Source organism: Octodon degus, unplaced genomic scaffold (assembly GCF_000260255.1).
Source record: "Octodon degus isolate 3935 unplaced genomic scaffold, OctDeg1.0 scaffold01280, whole genome shotgun sequence".
Lineage (NCBI taxonomy): Eukaryota > Metazoa > Chordata > Mammalia > Rodentia > Octodontidae > Octodon > Octodon degus.
This window is the reverse complement of record NW_004525856.1, coordinates 900-9,691: the sequence shown is the minus strand read 5'-3', so window position 1 is coordinate 9,691 and position 8,792 is coordinate 900. Positions and strand designations below refer to the sequence as shown.

At 36.9% G+C, this 8,792-nt stretch overlaps 1 long non-coding RNA gene across 1 annotated transcript; it reads right to left on the bottom strand.

Annotated features, from left to right (window-relative positions):
• Positions 1 to 2,278: 2,278 nt before the first annotated feature.
• On the bottom strand, positions 2,279 to 6,326 carry LOC111814900. The gene is made up of 3 exons (XR_002819759.1): positions 6,316 to 6,326; positions 5,306 to 5,463; positions 2,279 to 2,376 (listed from the first exon to the last, which is right to left on the bottom strand). It is a non-coding gene; the product is annotated as an uncharacterized LOC111814900 (long non-coding RNA).
• Between the last annotated feature and the right edge of the window lie 2,466 nt (positions 6,327 to 8,792).

The window sequence follows — 8,792 nt, the reverse complement described above, 5'->3', positions numbered from 1 at the left end:
GAGTCTGTAATCCCAGCCCTGGGGAGGCTGAAAACAGGAGGAGCACTATGAGTCTGAACTGCATAGTGAGACCCTGTACCACATACATAAATTTTAAAAAATAAATAAAATAAAAACATGGTCCAAACTTTTAGGATTACAAATCACAAAATATCTTTTAAGACAGAGGTTGATTATTAGTCAGAAAAGGAAACAAAAAACTAAACAATTCAGAACAAAGCTGTAACTTGTTTTTGTATGTTTGTATATTTTCATGTTTGATTTGTTGAAACAGTATGCAGTTCAAGCTGGCCTTAAACTCATCATGTAACCCAGGAGGGCCTCAAATTCACAGCACTCCTCTTGCCTCAGACTCCCAAATGCTGTGCTTGTAGGCCTGCAGCATGATGCCCCGCTTATAACTCGAGAATTTTAAAGTGATTCTGTATGACCTTAATGATCCTAATATTTGAAAAAGTTCACTAGTAAAACTTTTAAATGTGTTTTTTAATGATTTTTGGCCTAGTAATCTGGCTCTTAATCTGTACTTAAGATAATTAACTTCAAATAAGGAGTTATAAATAAATGAAGCTGATAACTGCAAAAAATTTTTCAAAGAGGAGGTGGAGGAGGAGAAAGAGGATTAAAAGAAAAAGCACTGAGATATGTTTTTATGTACATGTACCCATTCTTCACAACAAATGTAATCATTATGGCTATAAATATGTACTCAAAAAAATTTAATTTTTAAATAAGCTTTTAAAAATTATCTCAGGATAATCAAATTTTGAATTCATAAACATTTACAAGAATTGTTTTATAAGGGCTGGCCAGATCACTCAGTGGACTAAAGAGCCTGTTTAGGCAGACACAGGGACTGGGGTTAGATCCCCAGCGTGCAGTGGGGCGCGCTGACACACTGACTGAGACTGGGCATGGTGATGCGCACCTGTAACCCTAGCACTTGGGAGGCTGAAAACAGGAGGATCACTGCGAGTCCAATCTGTGTAGTGAGACCCTGTAGACCCCGTACTAAATTAAGAAAAAGCACCTCAGAGATTAAAGAACTTTACCAAAAAATAATAATTCACTGAAGTTCTGTATTAGCTAATAAGCATAAGAAAATCAAAACAAAAAGAGATAGAGCTGGGTAGATAGCTCAGAGTTTTAAGTGCCTGCTTAGCAAGCACAAGTGCAAAGACCAGGCAGGGTTCAATCACCAGCACCACAGACTATGCCAGACCCAGAAACAAAAAACTGCATGTTGCAGTGCATGCCTGTAAGCCCAGCACTGGGTAAACTGAGACAGGAAAATCACTACAAGTTGGAGCTGCAAAGCAAGTCCCTGTGCCAAAGCAAGCAAGCAAGCAAGGAAGGAAAGAAGGACGGACAGATGGACAGAGAGACTGAAAGAGCTATCTATCCGATCTGATACTAATCGTATCTGTTATCTAGTAAAGAAAAGAAAAGCCCACTATTCAGTCTCTCAGTCAGAATCCCTGTTTGTCCAGTGGCATACAAAGTCAAAACAGGTAAAAACCTAGGAATATACCTATGGCCATGAAAAAGTTTATAAATGAACATGCTTTAAACAACTAAACTCACCACATTTGGCTTATTTTTGTGAAAAAAAAGTTTAAATTGTCATGAATAATCAAAAAAATGTACATTATAAATAATGAAACATTTTCTTTTTAAAAGGTATACTTACCAACAAGCCAAAGTGTAGTCAAAAGTTTCTAAATATTTTCACACAAACCATAATAAAAAATCTTGTGTACTGTAGCGCTCCCTCCAGCAGTATATATACTAAGAAATCTATATAGTTATAGCATTAACTTCCTTATAATTGCAATGTAGTCAATAATTACAGTCTTTCACCAATAACATTTTATATTCTTTAAGTATATTTCTTTAATTTTTTTTAAACAACACAAGTCCACCATTTTTATTCAACAAGGAGTTTCACATACACACACATACAAAATTCCACTGAAATGTTTCAATTAATTTTTAATTATATTACATGTACTTACTGATATGATTTCTATAAACTGTAACCAAGGCAATATTATACAAAAGCAGGTACAATATAAATTACACTGTCTTATGTAAGGTTCCAGAGAGGAAAATTAGAAATACTCCAAAGTAATACCTTTTCTGACAAGACAAACCTCTTTCACAACAGCCTATCAAGAATTTCTCAAACTCAGTTTAGCACATTTTCTTTCCTTTTCTCCACAATTATCTTTATTAGCACATGTTTTCAATATAGTTTAGCACATCTGATAACATACCTAAAGACCCCTTGGTTTGTTGATAGTTTGGCGGTATGTTTTCCTTAGCCATGGAGAATAGTATTTTACTATTTTCAGAAAGCTTCTCTGATGTCTTTCCCTGAAAGACGTAATATTTACAAATCAAGGAGAAAAAAATTCCAACAAAATATGCAATTCACCTGAAAACTTCCATTTAAGAGCGTGACAAAATTATATGGCACATTTGAGAAGTGATTTAAGGTAAGGTCTGAGGAATTAACCAAAGGCATTTAAATACTGTAATAAATATTCTAATGTAAGGTGGTAGTGGGACTTAAGCCTAGGGTTTACCCAACTCATGACAAGAAGCATTCTGCCCATTCACCTACATCCCCAGTCCTAAATTTTTTTCTAAATATTTTAATATTTAACTCATTCACTAATCACCACTCACTGACTTCCTATCAAATCCCCTACACTATGCCAAGCATTGGAAATACCAATCTTGTTTTAAAAAAAGAATCTCTGTCAGAAGAAAACTTAAAAACTTCTGGGGACAAACAATAAGAGAATACAATTACAATATGCATTATAAAGAGTGACAAGAAAGGGCTATGGAAAACTTTAAAAACAAGGTTAGGAAAACCAAAAAAGCTATGGCAGGGACTACAAAGCCTTGATGAGCAGAGGACTCTGGAATAGAGAAATAAAGATTACTCATGTTCCTCAGCATCACAAAAAAAAAAAATTACTTATGTGCTATTTACTATTAGAAATAATAAACCTATATTTAAACTTATATACTCCAAACCATATAACTACAAACACTATACAACTGCCTCTTAATACTGAGTGATTAGGAGCAAAAACTTCAGAGGCCCAGTATAGTGGGGCATGCCTGAAATCTCAGCACTCAGGAGGCTGAGGCAAGAGGATCACTGTGAGCCCAAGGCCAGTCTCAGCTACATAGTGAAAGCCTGCCTAAAAAAACCCAAAGATTTCACAGTTCAGTGAAGGCTTTAATCTTCAATCTATCTCATTTCTTTTGATGTATAAAACAAAACAAAATTTCCCCACTCATGCATGTTATGAACAAATGAAATGATACAGATAAAGCCCTTGGCACAGCTCCTTGTTATGATTATTTTGTGGAGGATTACTGTGGGAGGAAGGCAACCTAGTAGGGTAGCTCAGGAATCAAGCACTAGAGTCCACCAACTAGATCACCTTTTTTCACGGTACTTACCTCCTCGTATCTCAGTTTAGCTATCTGAAAAATTACAGCAGCACTTAGGTCATAGATTACTATGAAATATAACCTTTAAGACTATGTCTTATCCTTAGCTAGCACTCAATAAATAGTAGCTATGCAATTAAAACTACTTTTTTTTCCCCCCCAGTTTTTTGAGACAGTGACTCACTATGTAGTCCAGGCTGGCCCTGAACTTACTGTTCAGGCTGGATTCAAATTTTTGGTGAACCTCCTGCCTGAGCTTCCCAAGTGCTGGGATTACACACAAGCGCCACCAGGACAAATGCTACACCAGAAGAGACATGGACAACGGGTGAGCCACAATGACTTAGGCAAACTAACACATATGGTTACTCTTGTTACAACTCAACATATGGCACAGACTCACAGTACATCTCATATATTAATACACATGCGAGATGATACAAAGGATGTCTAGATTAGTACAGGATCCTCAATATTTGCCAAGCTGATGAATCACTCTTTCATCAAGATGAGAAAAATGACTTGGTGATAGCTCAGCAGACTAAATGTCTGCTTAGGCAAGCATGCTGGCCCAGCCCCTGAGACCTGGCATGGTGGCACAGGCCTGTAATCCCAGCTCTGGGGAGGCTGAAAACAAGAGGATCACTCAGACTCTGAGCTGCATAGCAAGACCATGTACCAAATACATTAACAAAAAAAGAAAGAAAAACTTAAACTTTCCAGAAAATGTTTTCAAAAACAAACATTTAACACGTTTCTATTCTGAAGAGCAAACAATACAAATTATCCTATCTTAATTCAGCAATGTACATTTTAAGAATGCTTTGAATGATTCATTAAATACTGCAATTATTGAGCTCACTGTGGGAGCACATACCTATAATTATAATACTTGGGGAGCTGAGGCAGGACTGCTACAAGTTTGAGGCCAGCCTGGGCTACACAGTGAGATTCTGTCAGAAAAAACTAAGATAGATAGAGAGATAGATAGATAGATAGATAGATAGATAGACACTATCACACAGAATATGTAAAACTTGCTTTACTTCTGTCTCACTTTTTCTGGAAGTTCTTTACACAAGAACTGATTTCCTAAATATTCTGTGGATGCTGGGTATGATGTTACATGACTTAAATCCAGCACTTGGGAGGCTGAGGCAGGAGGACTGCTTTGAGTTCAAGGCCAGCCTGAACTACACAGTGAAACCTTGTCTCAAAGGAAAAAAAAAAATTTATAGACCACATGATCATTCATTAAAACTCCAACAAGAGCTGTGGAGATAGCTCAGCAGCATAAGCACCTGCCTTATGCAGGCAAGAACCCAGGTTCAATCCCTGGTACCACACCAAGCTGGACAACAAAATGGGCAAGGTACCGCATGCCTGTAATCCCAGCACTAGAGAGGCTGAGACAGAAGGAAGACTATGAGTCTGAGCTGCACAGTGTACCAAATAAATAAATAAAGTTTTTTAAAAATTTAAAAATAAAAGTCCAATGAGAGGAAATATTGTGAGATATAAGAAAAACTGTATTTAGCCAGGTGTGGTGATGCATACCTGTAATGCTAGCACTCAGAAGGCTGAGGTAGAAGGATCACCAAGAGTCCAAAAACAGCCTGAACAACATAACATACCATGTCTATAAGAAAAAAAGAAAAGAAAGAAAAACTACACAAAATCTCTAAAATCTTGTCTGGAGTCAGGCTCTCAAAATCAGAATGAGAGCACAGGCAAATTAAAGTATGAAATAAAACATTCTCTCTTACAACAAGATGTTTTGCATTTATATAGAAAGATTTTTTAAATGTTATAACAAAATTATTAACTTTACCTTCATTTCCATGTAAGGTGGGTCATGTTCCAATTCTGCTTTGTCTTTGGCCAATTTGGCTTTACGTTCTTCTATAAATTTATCCAAACTATCATCCATCTTGAAGGCTGGGGGTGGGGCTTCTTAGATGAGCACAAATAGATTGCTGGAATTTTAGCCTAAATATTAACATAAAGGTTTAGTCCAAATTTAGTATTCAACTTCACTTATCAAATTAAAAACTTCAGACTTAAAAAACTTCATCATAAATATGCCTCAACTCCCCAGAAATGCCTAACACTTATTTTAAAATGTTAATCCTTGAGTCAAATCATTTTTTCAAAGCTAAATAGTTTGATTATTTGAAAATAATTTCTAATTTATGGAAGGACTACACAAATGATAACCAAGAACACCCATGTACTATTTACTAATTCCCTATTTGTAAGATTTTACTCCATTTGCTTTATTTTGGCTTGTGTCCACAAGGTCATTGTATCTATTTTTTTTTTTTTCTTTTCTAAATAAAATCAAGGGTTGGCAAGATAGTTCAGCAGACTAAGCACCTGCTTAGGCAAGTGCAGGGACTGGGGTTCCATACCCGGCACCACAGGTCGCGCAGGCCCCAACCCAGGCACACTGAGCTGGTCACCAAGACTGGGCATTGTGGCACACTCCTGTAATCCCAGTGCTGGGGAGGCTGAAAACAGGAGGATCACTTTGAGTCTGAGCTGTGTAGTGAGACCTTGTACCAAATACACTAAATAAATAAATAATTCAGAGGGTGAATTATGTATCTTACAGGCCTTTAAACTCTCCAATGTGCCTTTCTTAAGAATGAGCTGTGAATGTAACTCAGTGATAAAGTGCTTCCTTAGCAGCATGAGACCTGGGTTAGAACTCAGCACCCCCTAGGGATCCAAAAGTAGAATTAAGTTACTTTCTTATACAACCTCAATTTCAGAAATTATAATTATCAACTTCAGAAACATTGGTTTTGTTTTTTTTTTTTTATCTAATCTACTATCCACATTCCAATTTTGTCAATTGACCCAATAATGGCTTTTACAGTATACTTACTACCTCTCTCACGCTCAGGATCCAGTCTAGCTTAGTTACTGCATTTTACTATGATATGTCTCACATTAACCTGAAACGTCTCCAAAACCTTCCTTTGTATCCTATGATAGGAATAGCTTCTTAATACAAACCACCCACCACACACCTTTTAAAATAGAATAGTCCTCATCTGAGGTTGGTTGATGTTTCATAATGACTAAATTCAGGTAAAAGGACTGGGGAGATGGCTCAGTAGAATAAGCACTTCCCTGGCAAGTGCAAAGGCCTGAGTTCAATCCCCGGTTCTACCAAAAAGAAAAAAATAAATAAATAAATAAATAAATAAATAAATTCAGGTAAAACGTTCTCAGCGTGAATAGTACACTTCGCTATGTCAGTCTCAAGGCATCACCAGCACCGAGACATGTCTGGCTATCCTTCACTAGTGAAGTAATTATTGTTCACATAGTCAAGATATAGTCTGATTTCTTCTGAATACTTGTTACATAAAGCAGTCTGTTTGGGGATACTTTTAGACTATTTAAATATTCTACTTCTAATCAACATGTACCTCAAGATTTAGATTTGTCACTCCCTTTTTGGTGTTTGTTCATTTCATTTTGTCTTAGTTTTCCTTTTAAGATGGAGTCTGAGGCTAGGCTAGGCCAGGCCACCTATGAACTAGCCATGCAGCTCAGTCTGCCCCCAAGCTCTCAATCCTGTCTCAGCCTCTAAAGGCTAGGATTACAGCCCGGTGCTACCACGCCCAACACTATATAGCCAACTTTTGGTTGGTCCGACTTGACTCTGGCTGGCTGCAGAATGCTAGTTTTCTAATTCCACCACTCTCCATTTAGCACTTTTATTCTATTGCAAACAACAGCCCTTCCCTTAATCCCCCTTATTGGTTTATGATCAGTGTGGAATTTCCTTTGTTAATAAACTCTAGAACCTTTAAATTCACAAACTGCTATTTTACCTGAGATAATTTATATACTAATAAATTCATTAATATTAGTGAGTGCCTCCAATGAGTTTTAGTAAATTCAAAGTTGTTCATGTGTTACCAAATCGCATTTCCACAATCCCAAGAAATTCCCTCATACCCCTTGCAGTCATTCCTCCCTCCCTCCTCAACTTGGGAAACTAAACTCTACACCTTTGTCTAATCTGCTAATTCCCTATAAATGGATGATAAATAATATGTAATTTTATCTGACTTCTACTGTTTCTGAGATTTACATTTGAAGTTTGGTTGCTTTTTATTGCTAAGTTGTACTCTATCACATGGAAATGCCATATCTTATTTCATGCGTTCATCTGTTACTAGACATTTGAATTGTTCTATTTTGACTATTTACAAATAATTGGGCCCGGGGAGATGGCTCAGTAGAAGAAGCGCTTCCCTGGCAAGCACAAGGGCCTGAGTTCAATCCCTGGTTCCACAAAAAAATAAATAAATAATGACATTATTAGCACTCCTATACAGGGTATTTTTTTTTCAATTCTTTTTGACATATGTTGCAAAACTGCTAGGTCATATAAACTATATTTAATACACTGAAGATGTTCCTTAGAGTATACTGGCTGTATCATTTTATATTATAATCAGCAATGTATGAGGATCACAATTTCTATTCAACTTCACCAAAACTTGCTATTTTCATTCTTTTTGATCTTGGTTATTGTAATGGGTATGTGTTAGTATCACTATGTGGTTTTTGTTTTGTTTCTTATGATACTGGAGATTGAACCCAGGGCCTTTGCACTGAGCTGTATTAGCAGCCCATTTCACTTTTTTTTTCCTTTTTTTTTTTTTTAAGTATTTGGTACAGGGACTCACTATGCAGCTCAGACTCGTTTTCAGCCTCCCAGCGCTGTGATTACAGGCATGAGCCACCACATCCAGACTCAGTCACTGGCTCAGCGCACCCCTGGGGAGGGGCCAGTGCAGCATCCAGGACCAGAAACCAAACCCTGGTCCCTGCACTTACCAAAGCAGGCATTTAGTCTGCTTCGCTATCTTGCTGGCCCCCTTTTCACTTTTGAAGACAGGGTTTTGCTAAGTTGCCCAGGCTGAGCTCAAATTTGCAATCATACTGCCTCAGCCTTCCAGATTGTTGGGATTACATGTAAGTACCACCATACTCAGCTCTATGTGGTTTTAATTTGAATTTCTCTAAAAACTATGCTCTTGAGGTTATGTTTTCATGTGTTTATCCACCACTCATTACTCATACATATAGTCATTAGCTAAGTGCCTATTCAAATATTCTGCCCATTATAAGAAGTAAATAGTTTCCTTCTTACGTATGCCTTTAAATATTTTCTACCAAACTGGTTTGTAAGTTTTCTCAGTGATACCATCTTAACAGTAATAGTATTTAATTTTTATCAAGCCCAATTTATGAACTTTTCATCAGTTTTAATCAATTTATTATTTGAGCTT